Source organism: Pantherophis guttatus, chromosome 1 (genome assembly GCF_059756535.1).
Source record: "Pantherophis guttatus breed Tessera chromosome 1, ASM5975653v1, whole genome shotgun sequence".
NCBI classification, from domain to species: Eukaryota; Metazoa; Chordata; class Lepidosauria; order Squamata; family Colubridae; genus Pantherophis; species Pantherophis guttatus.
In genome coordinates, this window is record NC_142063.1 from 218,864,194 (window position 1) to 218,888,723 (window position 24,530).

The following is a 24,530-nucleotide window of genomic DNA, read 5'->3' on the forward strand; positions in this document are numbered from 1 at the left end:
CTTTTTCTTTAATTTCTTTTGTTAATTTGTCCATCTCGGCACATTCTAAAACTTTTTCTATCACTTCTTCGTCTGTTGGTATCTTTTCCTGTTTCCAATTTTGTACATATGATATTCGTGCAGCAGTTATGATATGTAAAATGAGATATTTTATTTCTTTGGTGTATGTTCTTGTGAATATTCCTAACAAGAATATTTCCAGCTTTCTTTCAATTGGTTGATCTATTTTTTTTTTAGCCATTTCTTTATATTTGTCCAAATTTTTTTTGCTGCCGGGCACATCCACCATAAATGGTAATATGTTCCATGAGTTTTCTTACATTTCCAACAGGTTGAGGTATTCTTTGGGAACATCTTTGCAAGTCTTGTCGGTGGAAGGTGCCATCTTTAAAACATCTTCATCTAGTTTTCCTTGTATGCCGCGGATAATGTTAATTTTGAATTTACTTGCCACATTTAAACCTCACCTGTCTTTTGATTTGAATGCTTTCACTAATGTTGATGCTATAATTGAAATGTTCAAGTCTTATTATAGATAAATAATTTTGTTCTTGTCGTGACAAATGTGTCACTTCTAATTCCATTCAGTTTTTGGCTGGTACACCAAACACCTTGATAACTTGGTACAGTTTCACTAGACAATAAAGGGGGAAGGAGGGAAAAACCCATCACTGTCTTCATAATAAAGAAAACTCACTTCACGATTTATTTTCTCCTTCCTAGCTGTCAGGGATGGACACTTACTTCACTGACTTTAGTTCAAGAGAATACTAAAGAATCACATAAATTATAGGTTACAGAGAGAGTACAGTGGAAATGGTGATGGCTGCATGAGTAATTTGCCCACACTAAACTATAACTTTGACTTGAGTAACATTCATACAAATCAAAATCCATTTATACCTGAGTACAAACTATTTCAATAAAAGGAAATGGAATAAGGTTCACTATTATCTGATTGCCATCCTCTTATGGATGAAAAAATCCCATCAACAGTATAATACATGAGAAATTATGGCTGATGCATAATCATCATAGGAATTAAATACCAGATTGTATGATCTCAATTTAGATGCTGACATTTCCCAGGAAAAGTACCCAGGGTCCTTAACATTGGCTCAAAGACTATCTCTATCAGGGGCACAGTAGTTAGAATACAGTATTGCAAGCTAACTCTGTCCACAGCCAGGAGTTCGATCCTGATCGGCTCAAGGTTGACTCAGGCTTCCATCTTTCCGAGATTGGTACAATGAGGACCCAGATTGTTGGGGGCAATAGGCTGACACCGTAAATCACTGGGAGAGTACTGTAAGCACTATGGAGTGGTATATAAGTAAGTGTTATTGCTATTAAGTAGCTCAGATTGGTCTGGGTTTTTTGTTGTTATTAACTACATACAATGGCAGAATAATTCTGGTTTGCATCTTTGTGTGAATATAATCAGAGTCAGCAGTCTATTTCACATGACCTATAAAGCCAAAACATAATTTGTTTGATTTGCATATTGTATGAATCTGGTTATTATGAACTGCAAAATACAAAATCAGCTATGCCTTATTTGTTATAACAAGGTTAAACAAGTTGATCCATCACGTGTGAAACAAAGGTCTAAAATTAGGCAACATCTTTGCTTCTTTAAATATTGTTTTTGGTCTTATTTTTTTTCCTAGAAAACTGAACTTGAAGGAAGGCAGGGCTAATCCTTGCACCTGATTTCTGCTTGGACGGCTACCATAAAAATAATGACTATAGCAGATAAAACTAATTAAAGCTAGAAATTATGACCTCTATCAAAATTGAAAGAAAGTACTTGCCAGTAATTGTAGACAAATCTGACCAATTTAGACTGATCATCTAATTTTACTGTAAGACCAGGTTCCTAAGAAGAATGACTGAATTGGGTTCTAGCTTTGATTATTCTTCAGTCCCATGCAACTGAAGGAAAGATATGGAGTAGTAATAAAATATGAGATTCTTGATTCTTTCTTAAGAGTACAGTAATGTTAGCCCTTTATTATAAAATGTGTTTGAAAACATGAATATATCTTGGAATCTTATAAGCCTGGGGGATTTCTAGATTTATTTATTTTTAGTAAAGAGGGACTGTCTTCAAGAAAAAAAACAATGCTGCAGAGGATTGTATGTTGATGTTGCAGCATCAATTTTATGAAAGGAAAATAATTATGCATTTACTTCTCATATATAAACTACAGCATTTCCACTTTGCTTAACACAAAATCTTCAGTTATTGTAGCCCAGAACTGCGTTTCCTGATTTGCTTGCTTTTTAGCATAACAAAAATAAATCTGCTTCTTTACCAGATTTGGGATTACAACATTTATTTATTTATTTATTTATTTATTTGTCATATTTCTATGCTGCCCACTCTCCGAGGACTCTGGGCGGCTTACACCAAAGACAGTATACTAAATAGCATATTGCCCCCAACAATCTGGGTCCTCATTTTACCCACCTTGGAAGGATGGAAGGCTGAGTCAACCTTGAGCCGGTGAGATTTGATCCGCTGATCTGCTGAACTAGCAGTCAGCTGAAGTAGCTGCAGTACTGCACTCTAACCACTGTGCCACCTCGGCTCAGTCTAACTCCCAGACAATATGCCAATGATTTTAGAAGTCAGGATCCTTTTTCGCAATGTCTGCCACAAGTCTGCTGAATTAGAGTCAAATGTCTCTGAGTATTATTGGATTAAAAGTCATTTTTTTTAAAAAAAGGAGGGGAAAATCTCTCGGGAAAGTCCAAAGCCAAAAGTAATGTTTTTAATTAATGAGTAAATTAAAAAAGCAAAGAATCTCTGCTTGTTCAATGAGAGGTATTTTTGGAGAAATATCTGCTGCAGCTCCAATAAGGAAACAAAAGGGCCTTTTGTTTGGACTGGCACCAGACTAGGATTACAATTGTGACAGTCTTCTTCTCACCTCTTCATTAGCCATCACCTTTAATATGAGGGCCAAATGCTCTTGAGTCTTGACCTTGGATTGAGCAAGCTTGCCTTCTTTGTTCGAATTGATAACCCTAACTTGAACCTGGTAGTATGTAGCTGCTTTTAGCACTAATGCCCAATGGATTATCTCTGCATTATTCCCCTAAGGAGGTCTAATTGTCCCTATTCCTGCTTTCATTTGAATAAGCAGACATCCAGCTGCAACCCTGTATCTCACAATCTACCAGAACAATATATATTCCTCCCCCTATTTCATACAATTGCTCTAGTTTTGACATCTGTGTTGAATGTGAGTCAGAAGCAAAGATTCAGCTGTGTGTTCAAATTGCATGAGATAATACAGCATTCACCTTTGAAGGAGGAAGCACATGTTCAAGTACAAACAGTTGTGAGGAATGCATAGGGAATGCCAAGTGTTAAAATTTGTTTAAACCACTACTATAGGTCATTCCAAATTCCCCTTTTGGGTCCATCTTCCTCTAATTGCCTTGATACTGTGTGCCATAAACACAGAGAGATTGATATCACATCATACCATTGATAAATTTAATGAATACATAGAACTTTATTTTATTTATTTATTTATTTATTTATTTATTTATTTATTTATTTATTTATTTATTTATTTATTTATTTATTTTTATATGCCGCCCTTCTCCGGAGACTCAGGGCGGCTTACAATGCGTTAAGCAATAGCCTTCATACTTTTGTATATTTTATACAAAGTCAGCTTATTGCCCCCACAAACCGGGTCCTCATTTTACTCCCTTTAGAAAGGATGGAAGGCTGAGTCGGCCTTGAGCCTGGTGAGAATTGAACTCGCAGTAATTGCAGGCAGCTGGATGTTAAATGCTGCCTTAGTAGGAGGCATTAGCCTCCTACGCCACTCAGGCTCCTCAGGACATGAGGGAAAATCTTATGATCTAAAGAATATGAACAGGTTTGTAAGGTAGATATTCATTATTGAACAGCCTAACTAACTTATTTGGCCTGCAAAATGCAATACACTGAAGCAAAGTTAATTCAGGGTTTTGTGATTTAAACATGGTAGCTCTATTATAGAAAGATTTTTAAAAAGTATTGTCAGTTCAAAGTATTCAGACCAGTGTGGGTTGATTGGTACTACTTTGAAGTATAATTAATTTTGATGAGGCTGTCAAATGTTTTTTCTGTTTTCCTTTTCCTTTTTTATTGTTATTCAAATTAAAATCAATTCAGTATAACTGCACCAGATGAATGAAACTAATAAAATAGGAAATTCTGTTCAAATTGTTTATAAGAAAATAATACATTTGGGAAATTTCTTCAGATGTAAGATTGAAATAAGTTGTGATTACATAATTGATATACAGTTTAGTTGGTAGAGTTCTCCATCTGTGCTAAGTTGCAGTATTCTATTTCTCTGTAACTTTTTAAATTAATAATTTAAATCAATATTGTTTCTGAAAGTCTAATATTTTTTACTATTTTTATTTTGCTCTGCTTTTATCATTTATTGTTTTGACAGCATTATTGCTCTAAGTTACGCAGTTTTTCCTGTTTTTAAGAAAAATAAGATATTAATTCTTCAAAATAAACTAAATATAAATATAAATCCACACAAATATAAAAACCACATGACAATCATAAAAAAAACCTTTTTGGGGGTGGGGAGAGATGCTCTGTCTTATAATAATACAGGCAGTCTTCCAAAGTCTATATAATTTTGGCTTCTTTGTGGTACCAGTAAAACGCTTGTAACAATCCCATTGAGGGATTAGATAACACACATTCTATTAATTCTGAAGCAATTACAGCCAGGTGCCAAGTCTTAAAAAGGAAATCAGTAGAACAACTTGTGCCAATCCTAATTAAAATCCTGTTCCTTTTTAGGATGTCCAATTAAACACTCATCCTAAGGTTACCAGATTTCAGCTGCAAAATTCCTCTTGATTGTCATCTGGCAGCAAGGAAGGGCAGGACTACTGTATCAAAATCAAATTCTATCTTAGAAGTTGCAGTAAATATTTGTAGACCTTTTTTTCTGGTGGTTAGAATATGAGCCTTGTTAAAATGTCATTTGATTAAGCTAAATTTTAGCTTGCTTTGGTGGGTGATTCCATTTTCTGAGCAATATTTATGAGAAGAAGAGAAAGGCATGCTCTTTTTCTTTATTTTTAAAAGTATTGTTTTGTTGCTTCTTTCTATTCTGCTCCTTAGCTTGTCACCCCTCAGTCCATAAAATTAGAAAATGGTGCAGATTCACAATAGGAAACAAAGAGCTATAAAAACCTTCGACTCCTAAAAGGTAAAGTATTTCAATAATTGGATGGAAGCAATAAACCTAAGGCAGTCCAAAGGACAATGCAAATGAAATTTTCACAAGTCATACTCTGATTCTTCAATGGTGATGCGAAACATCTTAAGCTTCGAAGATAATATTTTCCTAAAGCAGAGGTTCTCAATCAGTCATTTCAGAGACCGTGCAAGAAAGTTGGAAAAGAGTGATGCCAGCAAAATGCAGCCTGTTCCAGAGGTTATGAATTATGAGAGCATTTACAACAGTAACATTCATTCCCAGTGACTAATAAATATCAGCCTTTCAGTGCTTTTCTAACCTCAATACAACACAACTTCAACACAGCTTCAGATCATTTGCAGTGTCATGTTCTTTGTCACGAGAGAGAATGCACCATGCATATAAATCATAGAATTTATCAAAAGGGAGATTATTATGCCCCTATTATATATTCTACCAAATTGTTCCCATTTTAGGTTAAACTATCTGATTAAATAAAGAACCTCTAATCTTCCATTCAAGTAAATGCAATATTTGGCCTTTTGGACAATTAAGAAATAAATGTACCGGCCATTTGCTCTATACATTACCACTGTAAAACAATTTGTCCTGAACTCAGCAGAGCTTTCTATGGAAGTGACAAAGCCCTGGAACAGAGCTGCCTCTAGACGAGATGGGCAGCACACAAATAAATAAATAAATAAATCTCCTGTACTAGAACGCCAATAAATGTGCAAACTTTGTGCCCATCTAAATATATCTCTGGGAAATATCAACATGTTCAGTTAATTGTTTCAAACCTCCCAAGCATGGAGCAGCAAGACTTGTACTTTGTGTTAAATTATTGATGCTTTGCCAAGGTTATGTAAGCTAAATAACGTAAGTTAAAAGGAAGAGGGTATATCAAGTAGTTCTAGCTCAAATTAGACCAGAAGTAAAACACAGAGACCTTCCCATTAAATTTAATTATGTATTTAACAAATTTATACGGCCATCTATCTTACTGGATGGGACTCTAGATGGTGTACAACCAACAATTAAAAATAATGTCCCAACTATTAAAATACTAAAAAAAAAAAAAAAGCAGAATTGCTGGAGAAAAGCATTCATAAACACAGTATAATCATATCGTAGGCTCCTCATGGGATTCTCCAATGTTACTGGAAGAACCACATTCTCAGGGCCTTCCGAAGGCTAACCTCAACTTAAGGGGGAAATGATGTTCCAGAGAGTGAGAGGCAAAGCAGAAGAAACATGTAATTTGGGTCCTATCAGATGGAACTCCTTAGCAGATGGGACCTACAACATGGTTAGATGTGATCAGGTAGTCCATCCAATTTAGAGAGATTTAGGTTTCATTTCTAAAGATCTTAGGTAATATTGTAATCCTCTATGTGAGCAATGTGCTGGCACGATGGTTAGAATAAAGTATTGCAGGCTACTTCAGCCTAATTCAGCTCACTGCCAGGAGTTTGATCCTCACTGGCTCAAGGTTGACTCCGCCTTCAATTCTTCTGAGGTTGGTAAAATGAGGACCCAGATTGTTGGAGGTAATAGGCTGTAAACTGCTTAGCGAGGGCTGTAAAAACACTATGAAGCAGTATATAAGTCTGAATGTTATTGTTAACTGCCCCATGGTGGTGAAAACTGTATGTGCACAGAGTGGAATCAGCAAACTGGGGATAACGAGGCACATTTATTGGGCAGTGGGAGTAAATGCAGTTACCCATTTGCTCATTTACTGTTACAACATTGGGTAAAATACATTTATTCTAATCAGGAGACTAAAGTCTATGTGCATAGGGTGACACTATGGAAATCACGCTGTTTGGAACTGAAACGTCCTCTATCATCCTGTTTATTTGGCGCAGTGGCTAGAACGCAGTATTACAGGCTAATTCTGCCCACAGCCTGGTGTTCGATCCTGACAGATTCAAGGTTGACTTAGCCTTCCATCCTTCTGAGGTTGGTAAATGAGAACCCAGATTGTTGGGGGAAATATGCTGTCTCTGTAAATCACTTAGAGAGGGCGGTAAAGCACTGTGAAGCAGTATATAAGTTTAAGTGTTATTGCTAAGTGGAGCTCGGAGGCAAAGGTTTCATCCTGGCCCACATCCACAAGGCATATCCTTTGCTTGCATGGGATTGTCCCATATCTGTTCTTCATTCCATGACTTGTTCTTTATGGGCAGTAGAGGTAGTCCTCATTTAGCGACTGACCATTTGCTTTGTGACAATGATGAGAAGGTAACTTTGCAACCAATCCTCACATTTATGAACTTCACAGGTCAGTAAAGCAAAGGACACCTAAGTAAGAGCATAAGTACCATTGTGGTTTCACTTAGCAGCTGCTTCACTTAAAGACCAAGTTGCCAGTCCCAATTATGATTACTAAACAAGGTTATGGTATAAAGTACAGTATAAGAGCCCATGTTTGGAGAAATATGCATACAGTTGCTGTCATGTCAGAGCAGTTTTTCTCCACCTTGGTAGCTTGAAGATGTGTGGACTTCAACTCCCATGATGGCTGGCTGGGGAATTCTGGGAGTTGAAGTCCACACATCTTCAAGATGCCAAGCTTGAAAAACAGTGTTAGAGCATTTAGATCTGGGCCTAACTGGGCTGATTTTGAGGATACAAATTGTGCTTCCATCTCTGTACGTCCCTTGCCGAATACAGAATCAGAATAATTTTAAAGCTATAATCATAAACAATGCTGTTAATCAGTATCCTTAGCACATTTAATTATTCACCTTTCATGCTGCAGTCAAAATATCAAACCTATTTTGTAATTAGAAACTTTCTCCCAAAGGATTAGAACTTTAACAAAGTGAAACAAATGCACATTCACACAAGTCAACCTGCCGTGTGATGAAATATTGCTTTTATTGCCTCTGAGGCTTGGAAGCAGATGAAGTGCAGGATCTGCTTCACCTACAGAAAATGTGTCTCTCTTCTAAATAAGAAATGACATTTCATGACTTTTTCAATCTTCACTTTTGCACCACTAAAATACATGCTAAATAAGCCCCAACACAAGGTAAGATCTGATCATCCTAATGCCAGGATGCAGGAGACAAAGTAAGGAATTCAAATTATAATAGTTATATAAGTTACAAAAGAAGGGAGATCCTGCTTGAATTTTAGCAAAAATCTCCTAACAAAATTCCATAGTGGAGCCAATGACCCAGAGAAATTATGGATTTCAATGGAGGTGTTCAAATGGAAACCGAAAAGCTGTTTGTCGGAAATGCTTGCATTTGGATTCCGGCACTAAATAGGGGCTGGACATTGGCCTAAATGACCTCTGAAATTCTGAATCCAATCCAAAAACAGTGTACATTTGTTTAAGGAATAATAACAATCTGTCTCATATAACAAGATGTATTATTTTCCATTGTAAAACATTCCAATATCGCCAGAGGATTCATTTAAAGTTTGCTAACTTCCCTGAGAATGAAGAATGAATAAAGGATTATTTGGCAAGGAATTAAACATGATAAACTGTGGGCTTGGGTGGGGAATTAAATTTAATGCATTAGATAATTTTCTTGAGAAGAATCTCTTAAAAACCAATTTTCTAATTTCTCTAACTCCTCACAATTGTTCTCAAACGTGGCGGAAAAAAATACAGCAGGTTGTAATGTCAAATCTATTTATGATTTATAATAATGCATTAGGCAATTCTGTTTTTTTTTAAAGAAAGACAGAGGTGTACAATGACCCACAGTGGTTAAACATAAATACTGTTTACAAAGGAAATGATTTGTACCATTAACAAAGAAAGTACAACAATGATGAGTACAAAAAAAATCATGGTTTTTTTTAAAAAAAAATTTACAATGAACCAATCTTTGCACAGGGTATCTGGTTGCTATCCTGATTTGTTTCATATTGTAGTAAATGGGATGCATAGAAAGAGCTACTCAGTTTCTCATTGATACAAGATTCAAGATTCATTGACCATAACATAACCGGAGGTATGTTATGACCATAACATTGACCATAACGTTGACTGAAGGTTGGGTCTGCAGATTACCTCAAAGTGATAGTTATCCATCTAATATGTTGCTCTCCTTCTTCTAAAGTAGTAACCTGAAACTAAATCATCATACAACTTTCAGTTACAATTATCCCCAAATAAATTCAGTCTCATCTTCCACATATCTGTTTGTGTCCATGGAAGACTGTTTTTGTAGGGTAAGCTGCTGCTCAGGCTGGATAGTCACCTGTTAGAGATACACTCATGGATCCTGAAGACATGATGGGCTGTGAGAATAACCTTGGGGGACAGGAGGAAGAGCCACAGCCTAGACAGCAATCTGATAAGAGAAATCTCAGTCCAAAGGAGGAATGGGCATGAAGAAAGCATCTCAGAAGGGACTCTCACTAGTTCTCTAGAAAGTAAAGGCAGGGAAGGGAGAAGTACTTTCAGAATTGCAAGGTTTACAAAAGACTTACAATAAAGGTAGTGCTATTACAAAACCAAGTATTTTGATTTCCTGTCTGTATTAGTTCAAAGGGTAACAGAAGAGGGTGGACTAGATCAGGGGTCCCCAAACCCAGGTCCATAGACCAGCACCGTCCGCGGCATGCCAGAAACCGGGCCACTCAAACAAGCGAAGCCCCATCCACTGCATGCAGGCAACACATGAAACCACGCCCCCTCCGATCCACGGAAAAACCTCTCTCCACGGAACCAGTCTCTGGTGCCCAAAAGGTTGGGGGCCCCTGGACTAGATGACTTCTAAGGCTTGGTCAACCCTATGATTTCAGCTGTCACAAAATGATGTAGCACTGGACTTTGTGTCTGAGAACTATTATCTATATGACTACAGAACAGAGAGGTTGTTAAAAGCACTAAGCACTAACTTATATCCCTGCCATACATGCCCAAAACACAGCACAGAACCAACCATCCATTTGCATAGAACTGCCTGTTAATATATGGTTTATCTTTTGCACAGAGTGTTACACATGCATCCATCCATTTCACTTTCCTCTGGCATTTGAGGTCCAGGCATTCAGCTGAAATGGTGGTGCCAAATCATGGCAATCAGTTCGTGTGCGAAGAGGAAGGGGAAAGGCATTCTTATTTTTCTTCAGCCTTTCAGTTGCTCCCCTTTTGTCCTGTTAATCTTTCTGCCCAAAATAATTTGGTAGAATAATAACAAAGCAGTTCTACTTGGCAATCTGTCTGTCTGCTCTAGATGAGATTTTAACTGATGTGTGTATATACAGATATCTTTCTGCGTGTATTAAGCTCAGCAAAAAGAAATCCATCACTTGTCCTGGGGAATCCATCTTGCCATAAAATGCAATGCTTCCCTCCCTCCTTCTTCTAGCTCTTCTTCTTTTGTTAGTTTGTTTTCCGGAGGGGGGAGATAATTGAGGTTCTTCTTCCACCTTTCAAGAAATATTGCGGAATACAAATTGAGAGGATTTGTATTCACAGCAGAGGATGACACTCTCTGCACACCTTTCTGCCAGTGGAGTTATCTCTGAAAGTGACAGTGAAAATCAATGGGTGCTGCTCAGGCTTAGCTCTTTGGCTTGAGATCCAAAATCTGATTAAAAATCCACAGGTTTCCTCTTCTTCTGAGCCAGCTGCATTAAGCTGTAGGTAGAGATGCTGGTCCCAAACAAACCCAAGAACAGGGCCGCCTGATGTATCAGTGTATCCATGGGGTTGATGGCTAACTTCCCAGCTGCTTGGGTCTGCAAGAAGGCAAAGCAAATTCCCCATTGAAGCATTCAGATGCGAGAAGATGAAGCTAACAGATTAGTATCTGGAATACCAAAGAGCCCTTGTGTGAAAACAATCCAGCTGCCTAGTCTTGGTGTTCCCTGAGGTTAGTTGTTTTCTTGTAGACATTTCACTACCACTGATGATGTTACCTAGCTTGGGTAATGAGACGTCTACAAAAAAACAACCAAGCTCAGAGAGCACAAAGGACCCCTCATTTCCATCCTGAGCTATACATATTCTCCTTTATTGGAGTCTCCTAACCATCTGCCTGGGAATTCCTGCCACAGAGCCTTGCAATATCCACTTTTTCCCTTTGGTTTTCCATTTATCTTTTCTAATTAAGATAGCATATTCTCTGGCTACTGAGCATGCTCAGTCCTACCTCAGTTCCCAGTTGAGAGGCTTTGCTTCACCGGTTTTCTCAAACCCCATCTTCCCAAATTGTTCCCTTTTTGGTTTTCAGAGGTCCTGGTCTATTTACTATGTAATCCTTTGTTTTGGGATCTGATTATTTCTACATATACCGCATCTGATCTGTCTTCAGTGGTTGGAGCAGAATGGCTGCCTTGCGTCTTGAGTCTAATTTAAAGTGTGGCCTTAGAGCACTGAACAAGAGTGCCCTGCCACAGATTGGGGTCAGCATCCTTTTTTTAAAAGAAAAAAAGAAAATCCCAATCCCATATGTGGTAGTCATGTAAATGTTATGGAATATGGGCTTTATTCTGATTTTCCAAATGAGAAGCTGGAATGAATTGCTAGTGTCACCAAGAGTTATTGCTGTATTTACTTATTAGATTTTTATCCTCCTTTTATTATTTTATAAGTAACTCAAGGCGACAAACACACCTAATACTCCTTCCTCCTCCTATTTTCCCCACAATAATAACCCTGTGAGGTAGGTGGACCGAGACAGAAAGATTGGCCTAAAGTCCCCCAGCCAGCTTTCATGCGAGTAGAACTCCCAGTCTCCTGATCTCTAGGCCAGCACCTTCACCACTGGACCAAACTAGATGTCCCCATTGCTGATGGGCACTGGGAAAGGTTTTTTTATAAAGAGTTTTTACTCCAGTTCATTCTGACTATTGTGAGTAAGCATAAGGGAGGGGAGTTTATGGCTGTAGCCTTGGTGAATGTCACTGATGCTTTAATGTATTATGAACAGAAATTCATACAGACATGCAGAACAGAGACTACAATGTGAGAATTCCAGTTAATAAGAGGTGGAGGCGTGCAAGGTGACCAGAAAGTCATTCTATATTAAATTGCCATAGAAACCAGCACACTGCCATTTTGAGCATATGATCCCCTCTCCCACTGGCACCTCTGGGACTTCCTGATTAAGAAGATGGTAGGTGCTCTAAAGGCCATGAAATGTGATGAATCACAGTAAAAGCTGCTTCATTCAAATTGTCCCTGCATCTATTGTATTCTTCTGCATTGTTGTAGAATCCTATCTGTGGGAAAGCTAGAAAAATTAAAGGTTTTCCACAAGTCTGATTTCTGCATTGATATTTTAAATATTCAAATCATACTCCATTAAGGCAGAAATATTTTACTACTCAACTGTGTTAATGTTTTAGGAACCTCACTATAATTAGAATTATTTACATTTCCTTCACTTTCTAATAGTGTGGCATTGTGTTCCAGAATGTCTGCGAATAGATAATTTTAAAAGTTCTTGTACTCAGAAGTAATTCCTGTTAAATATAATGGGGGTTTATTTGGGGCTAAGTAGGTATTGAATTCAGCCTAAATAAATGTTTGTAATTAAAAACCTAGAAGAAAGAAGAAAATTCTGAAAACACAATAACAAAATACACACATTTTGCTCTGGGCAATGTAGAATAATGCCAGTTATCCAGATTGATAATCAAGGCATCCCCCTAGAAATTTAATTAGATGCCCATTGATGGCTGGAAAATTGGCTGTACCAAATTTAATATTCTTTTGCTATGTGACCCAAAACAGTAGCCCTGAAGAAGTGTAAGTAAAAAGTGAAAGATGGTAGGGAGAGAAAGAAAAAATATCTTACCTGCAATAATCTTATATAACCCGGTGTGATTTTCCGCAGGTAGATAACCATTTTTATCCAAGTTTTTCAGAGACTTTCAATTTCCAATTTCCTTTTTTAAAAAAGAGGAGCTGGTGGACAGCCACGACTTAATGAAAATAAGAACTTGCCATAGAGGCTTATATGAACTCACTTTGCCTAGACTGTTCTATAAAAGTACAGTCCTGGGCCAATGTGAAATTTGTTCAGATTGGAGCATGTTGTTCCCATTAAGATTTTTACATGCCACTGTCTTACAGATACAGTATATAAAGCCCAAGCCTATTATATAAGCTGCCACATGTGATTTATCGGCAAAGCTTAAGTGTTGGCAGAAGTCCCTAACTCTTCAGCCGAGAGCAAGTTATGTCTCCAATATCCGAAAACTCTTTTGGTATGTTCGAATCTTATTAAGAAAGCAAATCAAAAGCAGCTTGCTTTACAACAAAGCAATCTAAATCTTGGCTACTCTGGACACAGAAAAAAAATACATGGATTCTACTGAAAAAATACAGACCATTCAATGGGTCAATGAAATCAGATTATTGGGAGGCTGGGATCACATTTTACTTCCATAAAATAAAATCACAATCTGTTTTATTGATTTCATGTGAGGACATTTTAAGAGAAGGAGCTAAGATTGGCAATAGAAATAAGAACATCAAATATTTGCTGGCTGGAAACGATCTAAAAGTTGACCCACACTCAGTCAAGGACCTAGGAGTACTCACTTCAAAAGATCTAAGTCCCAGAGCTCACTATAACATCATTGCAAAAAAGGCATTAAGAGTTGTCAATCTTATTTTGTGAAGTTTTCTCTCTGGTAACGCTATACTTCAAACTAGGGCTTATAAAACCTTTGCCAGACCTGCCTGGAACTCTTACTGTATTTCAGACATCAATACATTAGAGAGGTCCAAAGATAGTTTACCAGAAGAGTACTCAAATCTTCTGCTCGAAATAAAATTCCCTATCCCACCAGCAAGAGTCCAAAAGCTTGGAAGAATAAACCTGTGGTCCTGATGACTGACTCAGATTGGACCTTCAAATATTCTTGTATCTCATGGACAACTCAGGGAGATATAGGATTCTGGTAGGAACAGAGCCAAGAGTATTGTTCTTTTGATGCTTCAGTAGCATTTTTTGGTAGATATAAGCCTAAAATTATGTTTGGTTTCCAGAAGGGAGAATAAAGCTCATCAGAATGGAAATAACAAGAGCCAGCCTCACCAAGGATCAATAGGGGAAGTCATGTCTGCAGGTTCAGATAGGCTAGAGAACAAATGTTGTACAAAAAGTAACAGGATTTATTTTAGATGGACCAATGATCTGGATTTCTTCCTATGCTGAACTCTTGCATTGTGATAAGATCCCTTCTCTTGGGCTACAAGGAAAATCAGCGGTGAGTTCCAATTACCAACTCTTGTTCAGCAAGCTGAGGTTTGTTTTGTTTTTTGAATAAATGCAATCTCTGCAATTCAGACATCAATTTATTAGATTTCTATTCCTATGTATGTATGTACATATATAAATTCAAGGTGGTGTTTCCCCTTATTTTCTTCATAATACCTACCCTGTGAGGTAAATCAGATTGTGAATGGCTGGCCCAAGGCAAATCCAGTTAAATTGTTTTTCCTCCGGCATCTTAACCACTTCACCAAACTAGCCCTCCCTCATAAAACATATATGCTAAATTAAGCCATGCTGGTTAGTTTCATTTTACTAAAAAAAAATCAAAAAAAAAAATCTGTCAAGCCAAATTTTGAATGTTGACTTAGTCAGAAAGCATCACAACAATGACCCGTGTATGGAAGACATTTTTGTTGGAACGTTACAGAAATAAAATAGAATATGCATTTAATTCTAAGTGATGAGATTTTTTAAGATGGTGTTCATTTTTTATTCATTCATTCTGTTTTTAAACCTTCCTCTTCAAAAAAAAAAAAGACACTGTCATACTTAAATGCTAACTATGCAAACTAGAAATTGTTTCTATATAAAGAAATGATGCACAAAAACGAAAACAATAATACCTGGAAGGCATTGCCTAGTCTGACACTTGGCAGGGTCATAGGCAGTATATTTATTTGTTTATGCATACATATGTAGAAATATTTATATGTCACCGCCACCCTTTATCCTACAAGGCCTCTGGGCGGCATATAGGAAATGCACATTTATTTTGGAAGCAAGCGCCCCAGATTTTAATGGGAACGATTCCAAGATATTATTTCATCATCCATGGGGAGACTACATTATTTCCCTTCAAGGTAGATGACAGCAAGGCTTTCATTTTCTAATTCCAAAGGTAATATAACAGTCAAGTTCTCTGAATTAACTATTAATTTAGCAGTATTGTGCCTGTGGCAGGCAGAACACAAAGCTGTGATGCATGGCTGTTTATCATCAGAGGGTAGAGTGGCACAACACAGAGCCGGCATAATTCAGCACCATCCGGTAAAAACAGGAGGACTTAGAAATATTTACAGATTATGCCCTTGTTACAGAACTCTTTTTTTTTTCCTTTTCAAAAGATCGTAGAAAGAACATTTTGTTCTCTTAGCTTCAGGGCGACAACTTCACTTTCTTTGCTTTTTTTTTTCTGAGACAACTTTCCTGATGCGTTTTTAAAGATTTACAGCACAAAAAGGTAGCCTAGGTGATTCATTTTCCTTAAATGTTCAGTGATATAATGGATACCTGGCTGAAGTCCAAATACCATCCCAGGTAGGGACACCAGCTTAATGTAGGTCATTTGTTAAGTGCCTTCTGGAACCTGAGTTTAAAGACATCATGTGAATAGCAATCAAAATTGCCGGCGACTGTGGTGGGATGGCTAAAAATTAATAAGTTGATAGATTTTCTTTTGGCTGACTTACCTGAGCTATTCTGAAGACCATGATGAAACAGGCATGGGGCCTATGATGATAGTATTGGGTCTTTATTTTAAAGTGCCTTGACAACTTCAGGACATCATCCAGAAAAGAGAGAACATTTTTAAAAATAATATTGATTTGGAAGAAACATGTTTTTCAATTTATGAGACCAAAATTAATTGGACTGTAAGGCACTTAACTTCATCAAATAAAGTATTCTATATTGATATCATCATCATCATCATCCAAGTTATTTCCTTGGCAACAGTAGAGCAACAGCTTGCCATTGCCTTCTACTTGGATTTGTTCCCCCAAATTCTCAGTCTGGCCTACCTGTAATGGAATGTGTGGATGATCTTGGGGGACAAGAGGAAGTGATGCTGCCTAGGAAACAATCAGAGAAGAGAGGCAGGAGCCCCCATTGGCTTAATGGTCAAAGAAAGAAACTTGGGAAAGACCCACCCTAATGGATCAAGCACTAAAAAGTAGCCATGGGAAGCTTGTTCCTTCAAGTTAATGTAGCCATACAGTAAAGTAGAGTTAGATCAACTAGTCGTCTGTTGAGATTCTCAGTCATCCAGGTCATGGTTGTCCCAAAGGTGCTTTTCCAGGAGGCAACTGGACTTTCTTGTTTTTTCTTTTGCAGATGTTTCACTTCTCATCCAAGAAGCTTCTTCAGCTCTGTCAGGATAGTGGGGAATGGAAGGATTGATATTGCTTGCTACCCTCTAAAAGTATGCAAATGACCAGCTGTCTGCAAGGAATATAAATCCTTCCATTCCCCACTATCCTGTCAGAGCTGAAGAAGCTTCTTGGATGAGAAGCGAAACATCTGCAAAAGAAAAAACAAGAAAGTCCAGTTGCCTCCTGGAAAAGCACCTTTGGGACATCAACTAGTCGTGTTTCCTGTCTGGTTTACCCAGGAGGGCTATCACCCCAGTTCTGTGATTTCTTGTCTCTCATCTAGAGAGGCTCCAAACTGCTCAGCTTTTCAGTATCAGTCAAGATCAGTTTGCCACCCCACCCCTCCACCCCAAGATTGGGTTGAATAAGGTAACAAGCAATGCAGACCACTAGAAATAAAAAGAATACTTGTATTATTTTTATTATTATTGTTATTTTAAATGAGCCTACAGTATATCCAGCCTAAAGGCCAATTACTGATAATGGGGAAAGAAAAGTCAAGTGAGAATGATCTTGTCTGCCTTTTCCTGTTTTGAACTTTTCCAGGATCTCTTTCATGAAACAATTAGTAGTAATGGCTGGAAGGTTGGGAAGGTGGTGGGAGGAGGGGAGCAGGAGGGGGGGGAAGCGAGGAAATAACATCCATTTTATTTCTGTTCAGTTTTGTAGCCTTATCCATTAGCATGTTTCATGATATTCATCTTGGAGATGACAGGCTACATATCCTGGCCTATTCTCAGTTGAGAATCATTCTGTTTCAAAGGAATGATTGTTCTAAGTGCCTTACCTCACGCAAGTTCCTTTTGTGTGTGTGTGTATATCACCTCTGAAAATGATAGTTTTGCAAGATGCAGTTGGTGCTTAATAAGTACATGAAAAAAAGAATCTGAGGCAAAGTCCATTGATTGTAAAGTGTGAGCATTTTGCAGCTGCAGGAGAAATAGGAGTGGCTAGAAGGCTCTAATTGCAGCTGGGTTTATTTTAGTCAGTTTTCTGACTAAAGCATATGTTTAGCATAGATTGTAGCATAGATTGCATTGTAGTTGGTTTTTGTACAATTGTTCCTTTCTCATCTACGCGGTTCTTTGGGGAAGCAGAATTTATAAGTGACCCTTCATGTCATCATCCCTTGGTACTTGGTCTATTCTTGTGTCAATTTCAGAATTTATAGTCTATATTTTATATAGAATATAGAATATTTTATTACAGAGTCAACTCTCGTTTGTCAGGATTTTTCATTCTTCTGGATCCGTGATGGCGAACCTATGGCACACGTGCCAGAGGTGGCACGCAGAGCCCTCTCTGTGGGCATGTGTGCCATCGCCAGCTGCTCTTCTGGTGTCCAGCGTGTGAATGTACGCCGGTCAGCTGGTCTCCGGGCATGCCGGAGTGCCGGAAACCCAAAGACCAGCTGGCTGGCACGCATGTGCATGCTGGAAACCCGAAGACCAGGTGGCTGGCATGAACATGCGCACCAGCCAGCTGGTTTTTGGGTTTCCTGCACTCTGGCACACGCACACGCACACTTGCATGCATGTTCCGGTTTGGGCACTCGGTGCCGAAAAAGTTGGCCATCACTGTTATACATGAAACTTGTATTTTCCCTGAAGAGCATCCCTGTGTGAAATTTATAGAACTATACCTTGTATTTAATCGAGGATTAAAACCATGGCTGTCAAAAATATTATTCTAAATGCATTTAGAAAAACAGAATTAGACAACCCCCTGCCGCATTGGGGCATCATTTCAAGTTATTTCCTTACTGAAATAGAGAAACAGAATGGCCACAGGTGTGCAAAAAAGCAGTGGGAGTAGGTATGACTTTTTGCTAGCTTCCCATTGAGATTGCCTGTAGCAAGGGCCGGGAAGGGTGTGCGGGGGTTCCTCCCTCCTTTCCTTTCCTTCCTTCCCTCCCTCCCTTCCTTCCCCCTTCCCTTTTCTTTCCAGCAGGCAGGTTACTGACTGCTGCTGGGTCAGGGAGGAAGAAAGGGATTGTGAGACTGGCTGGGAAACTGTCACAGAACATTGAAAAGGAAGATCTCATGAGTGCAGCAGCAAACAGAAGCATAACATTTCCAAATCTCATTCCCTTGGGAATAACGAGTCTTGGATTTTGGACACATTCTGTAACTTAGTACATTTGAGGAATCTTGGGTTCAAAATTGTTGCCCTATTATGCACTGTTTTATCCAGTTAAAGATTGTGAAAAGAGAATTTCAATAGTATATAGATAGAGTCAGGAAAACAGACTGGGGCATGTGTCATATGTTCTGTGACTTACGTGCATTCACAATAAGAAGATATTGCTGTGAGAATTTAATGCTTGAAAATGGAATATTATGTATGGACTTTTCAACATGCATCCAAGATTAAAAATACTTTTAATGGGTAGAAATTATTTTTTTATTTCCAAAGAACGTCAGCCATCCGTATTCAAGGTACGCTACTGCTGAGTCACTAAATGAGGGGCAAGACCCTGCAAAGTTGCTGACCAGTTCATGGGCCAGGCGATGCCCCTTTCCACATTTCTGACAGTCAAAAACCAGCCTCTCATTTCTGCTGCACAGTAAGGAAAAGAACATTGTATTTCTGTAGTTCTCTTTCTTCTAGCTCCTCCCAACTGCCATTGTTTAGCTCTTATTTATCATACAACAGGAAAGTAGTGGAGGGGGGGCACAGCTCTTAAATGATACAACAATTGGGCTGAGGTACAATTAGGCTGTCCTGCTATTTGGCCATCCTCTCCCTGAATGCCACTAATGCTATGAATCCCAAGTTTCCGAATTTTTTAAAATTTATTTTATTTTTCTAAATCTCTCTCTGTGTGTCTGTGCATCTGTGTATGTGTATTTACAATTAACAAAACAACATTTAAACTTAGGGTTGCCAGGTGTCCACTATTTGAACGGACAGTCCACTTTTTTCACATTATGTTCACTATTTTTTTTCACAAAATAGTGGACTTTTTTTTATTCAAAAGCTTTATGATGAAATGGTACGTAATCTAAACTGTACAGTCTAAGAGAATAAGGATAGGAGAATCGCATTTTGTCTTTTTTTTCATAAGTTAGAATGAGACAAACATCGAATGCTCATTGCAATAATCACATTTTACACAACAGCGCAAAAAATGCATTAAAGCAGTTATCTTTTGATATCGAAAATGTAATGCTGAAGGTTTTTGCCGAATTTTCAAATTCTGCGAAGAAATGAGAAGAGTTGAAATCATTTTTTGAGTTTTGCAAGTCAGAATTCCATGAAGTTTTGCGCCATGTTCCAACACGTTGGTTAAGTTTGTTTAAAGCGGTCGAAAGACTTCTTTTAAACTGGATACCTCTAAAATCGTATTTTATTTCTCTTGGATCTGATGAGTGTCATAAGGTTATCTGGAACCTTATTTTGGATCAGGAAAATGAACTCGCAAAGGACAATGAACCAACAATTTCAGAATTGTATTTATATTTCAAGCACTTCTTCATGTCAATAATGCAAGACACCCTACTGAAGCTGGAAAGCAAGAAAATTCTTGCATGTGATCTTCACATTATCATGTGTAAACTCCGTGATTCTTTGCAAAAAAAATATGATGAGCAGTTTTTTGGAATGAAAGTTTTATTTGCCTTATGTAAAAAACATTTGCCTGAGAATGCCATACAAAAGTTCAAGAAAGAAGCCATCAACGTGTATCAAAGAGCCATTGCGTACCTAGAAAAGTGGTATAATCTCACCGATTCTGTATACGAGACGCTAAGTGGTTTCAATCTAATTGATCGCAATAATCCTCCAACTTTAGAAGAAATGACGAACATCTGGTTATTATCACCATGGCGAGAAGAACTTCCACCCAACACTCTCTTCGATGAAATTTCTGCCTTAGAAGAAGTTTATGTTCATCTGCAGGGCGATTCATCCCTTGATAAGTGGACATACTTTTTCAAGAAAGAGCCAGCTCCGAGTTTACTGAAACTGTTCCAATATTGTGCATCAATTCCAGTATCAAATGCAAACTTTGAACGAATTTTCAGGGTCATGGGAAATTTGTGGACTGACGAACGTAGCCAACTGCTTGTATCAGTTCGAAGTGAACTTTCTATATTTTTTAATATTTCTCAACCTTGTACTGAAATTAAAGAATTATTCCTTAAACACAAAGAATTGATCAAAGCTGCGCAGTCAAATAAAAAATACAGACGACCGCAAAGTAAAATGTAATTTAATATTTTACATATTATTATAATATATTTGATGTTTTGAATTTTAAGTAAAGTTTTGAAGTGATTATTTTAATTTTATTTATTTATTTATTTTATTTTTTAAAAATAAAATAAATAAATAAATAAACCATGTTGAAGCAAATTCCAGAAGTTACATATGAGCAGAATTAAGGACTGGCCTCTTTTAGAGGATTTTCTTCCATTCTTGCCCTGCAAGAACCTTACAACATCATTATTTGCTTGCTTGCTTGCTTGCAGGTCGTTCTTGACTTACAACAGTTCGTTTAGTGATTGTTCAAAGTTACGTCCCTGAAAAAAGTGACTTATGACCCTTTTTCACACTTACGACTGTTGCAGCATCCCCGTGGTCACGTGATCAAAATTGAGCTGCTTGGGCAACTGACTCATGACGGTTGCAGTGTCCCGGGGAATCATGCGATCTATTTTTGCAACCTTCTGACAAGCGAAGTCAATGGGGAATCCAGATTCACTTAATAACCATGTTATTAACTGAACAAATGCAATGATTCACTTAAGAACAGTGGCAAGAAAAGTTGTAGAATGGGGCAAACTCACTTAACAAATGTTTCGCTTAGAAACATAAATTTTGGGCTCAATTGTGGTCGTAACTCAAGGACTACATGTACTTATATATATTTTTTATATTTTTGAACCATTAATCTCCTTCAAAGGGGGAATCTGGGCGGTGTACAGTAAAATGTCAAAATACAAAACTAGTATATATAAAAGTTAAACATTTTGGCTGTCCACCGCCTTGAGTCCCTTTTGGGAGAAGGGCGGTATACTAAATAAATAAATAAGTAAATAAATAAATAAGTAAACAAACAAACAAACAAACAAACAAATAAATAAATAAATATAGAAAGAGGCAAGGATGATTTAAACACTATTAAAATCAGTTCAACAGTGTAGGGAGGGCTCTCAGGGCACTAGCCAGCCCCACTGTTCCTTGGGGCTCCCAATGTGAGGCTGCAAAACCATGTTGTCACACCTTTCCAGAAGGGCAGGAGGGTAGGAACTGCCTCATTTCTGGGGGGCAAAATATTCCTCAGGGTAGGGGCAATTGCAGAGCAGGGTCTCTCCCTGGTACCCGCCACTTAGAGTTCCTTAACTGACGGGATCTGCAACATGCCTCTCCTGCCTGATTGAGTGGGACGGTCTGATGTAATAGAATTTATGTACAGTATAGTGCCATGATGGCGAACCTATGGCACGCGTGCCACAGGTGGCACGCAGAGCCCTCTCTGCGGGTATGCCAGCCGTCACCCCAGGCCAGCTCCACTGCACATACGCGCGCATCTCCCGCCAGCCAGCTGGTCTTCAGGTCCGAATGCATGGAGGGCGGGGTGCATGAGGGGACGTGCATGCACATGCACAGGCGACGTGGCAATGCACGGAGGGGGTGCAGGTTGGTGCAGGAGGCTTTCCAGGCCCAAAACAAGGCATGGGGAGGCCTCACATTGCGCCCCCGCACCCCGTTTTGGCTTCCAGGTTGGTGCAGGCGGCTTTCCAGGCTCAAAATGGGGCGCAGGGGGTCTAGGGTGCTCACATTGCATTTTGGGAGTTCGGGCACACGTGTGTGCATTTGCGTATGCACGTGCACGCTTTGGGAACCTGACACCAAAAGGTTAACCATATAGTGTAATATGGTGCTGAGCAAAAGGCCCTGCCTAGTTATTACATAATATTTCTATCTTTTAAATAACCAGGGGCTTTCAAATGAGAACACCCCCACCTCTCTTCCCCGAGCTAAACGCAACTATCTGTTCAAAACCATACCCAAGAAAAATTTCCCATATGGAGCAAAGGGCAGGCATTTCCAAGGCTGCAGCATTCAGAGTAAGATCTTCAGCTTTCAAAAGCTTTTGAAGTCTAACTTGAATCTGTAGGCTAAGGCTGGAAAGGATGGGAGGCTGATAGTCATCCTTTGTTAACTTGGCCGGAACCTGACTTGCCAGAGAATACCTTTCAAGCCGTTTTCGTTCTTTAGTCCTTTTAGGAGATTTGTGTACTTATCTACTTATTTCTAACTGCAAAGGCCCTTCCTGTACAGATTCTACTCAATTTGCTGAGCAGAAGGCAAAACAATTTACAACGCACTTATCTAAACATTTAAGAGTTTGCTTTGCTGTGCTGCAGAATGAAACACTGCAGCCTGGAAAACTGCAATTAATTGGAAAGATGGTTTTCTGCGTTTGCCGGTTTAAAAAAAATACACAAAAAAGGAAACCTTAAACAAGCATACACGTGAGCAATACAGTAGGTTCTTTTCTTACTACGTGTTACCCAGTTGTTAGAAAGAGAAACAGGCCAGAGAAGAGAATCCAAATGCTGTTAAGAGCAGTACAATGGATATGCCGTAAGAAGATGTTATGATGCCAGAGCTGTTTTATGGAACAGAGTTGAAATGAAGAAAGTAAGTGACAGCTTGTGTTTATGTTTGCTGGTTTAACCATCCCACGGTTCTGATAAACTAATATGAAGAACCTTCTGAAAAGCTCATAAGGATAGCCTGGCTGGACCAGACCAAGGCCATATTTGCTTTAAGCATTTAAGCTACACCTGACTCTATACTGATTTGGGAGAATCTTGTTTGGGAACACTGTTTGCAAGTAATTCAGTCCAAGCGACTGAGTCGTGGTGGTGCAGTGGTTAAAGTGCAGTATTGCAGGCTAATTCTGCTGACTGCCAGCAGTTTGATCCTGACCAACTCAAGGTTGACTCAGCCTTCCGAGGTCCGTAAAATGAGGAGCCAAATTATTGGCGTCAATATGCTGACTCTGTAAACTGCTTAGAGGGCTGTGAAGCACAGTGAAGCAGTACATAAATCTAAGTGCTAGTGCTATCTATCATTGGATGGTTCCTACTGGCTTTTAAAACTCTTGTTTTCACAAAAATATATCTGGGTACTCTTTTGTAGTATTTCCTTGATTCTTCTGCAACCTATTTTGTGCCCCTTAAATATACTTTGGGAAATGGCTGTTTTTGAGCAAGAGTAAGGACATGCATTAGGAAAAGTTAGCTCAAGTAATAGTGGTTGGAACTCCTGAAGCAGCATTGATTTTGTTTGACCTGCAAATTTTTTTTCCCCGTTCTTCTCATCAGAAAGGAATGAGCAGATATGGCAAATAGTTTAATCTTCATCTGAATATTGGATGGGATTCCTAGTGTTGAGAGCGAGTGCTGGATCATCCAACTAGCTTTGTGACTATTAGACATCTAAAGGATAATACTATGTGCTTAATTTATTAATATTCAATGAGTCTTTATTTAATAGTGATTTAAAGAAAATGTATTCTGTTGTTTTGCATTATGAATGTTTGGGCTATTTCATTCATGTAAATGGAAGAGGCTTTTTAAAAATCTGAATAATATTTTGAAAAGCTGTTCATGCCTCTACCCTCTAAAATTAAAAGTTCTGGATATAGGCATGTGACTCAAAAATACATAATTTCTATTGACCTGTGTTTTTATTTGAAAAATAGTAAAAGAAAAAAAGTCTTTAAAGCCAACCTCAACTTCTAGTGAATTTATTTTGATGTAGCTTTCTTGGCAGTAATAGAAAAATGGTTCCTCTTTCTGTTTCTCTGAAAATTCTTCCATTGTTTAGTCTAGCCAACTAGATCTCCTGGTGTTATCCCATCCAAATACTAAGGAGACCCTATCTGGCTCAACTTCTTGATATCAGTCAGAATC

General features: G+C 38.3%; 1 long non-coding RNA gene across 3 annotated transcripts in view; it reads right to left on the bottom strand.

The window, feature by feature from the left end:
- LOC132711119 (uncharacterized) overlaps positions 1-13,261 on the bottom strand; it is a 58,740-nt gene extending 45,479 nt beyond the window's left edge. For all 3 annotated transcript variants that reach the window (XR_015731330.1, XR_015731329.1, XR_009621925.2), the window contains exon 1: positions 13,022-13,261. This is a non-coding gene — a long non-coding RNA (uncharacterized LOC132711119). The remainder of the gene's footprint in view (positions 1-13,021) is intronic.
- Positions 13,262-24,530: the final 11,269 nt, after the last annotated feature.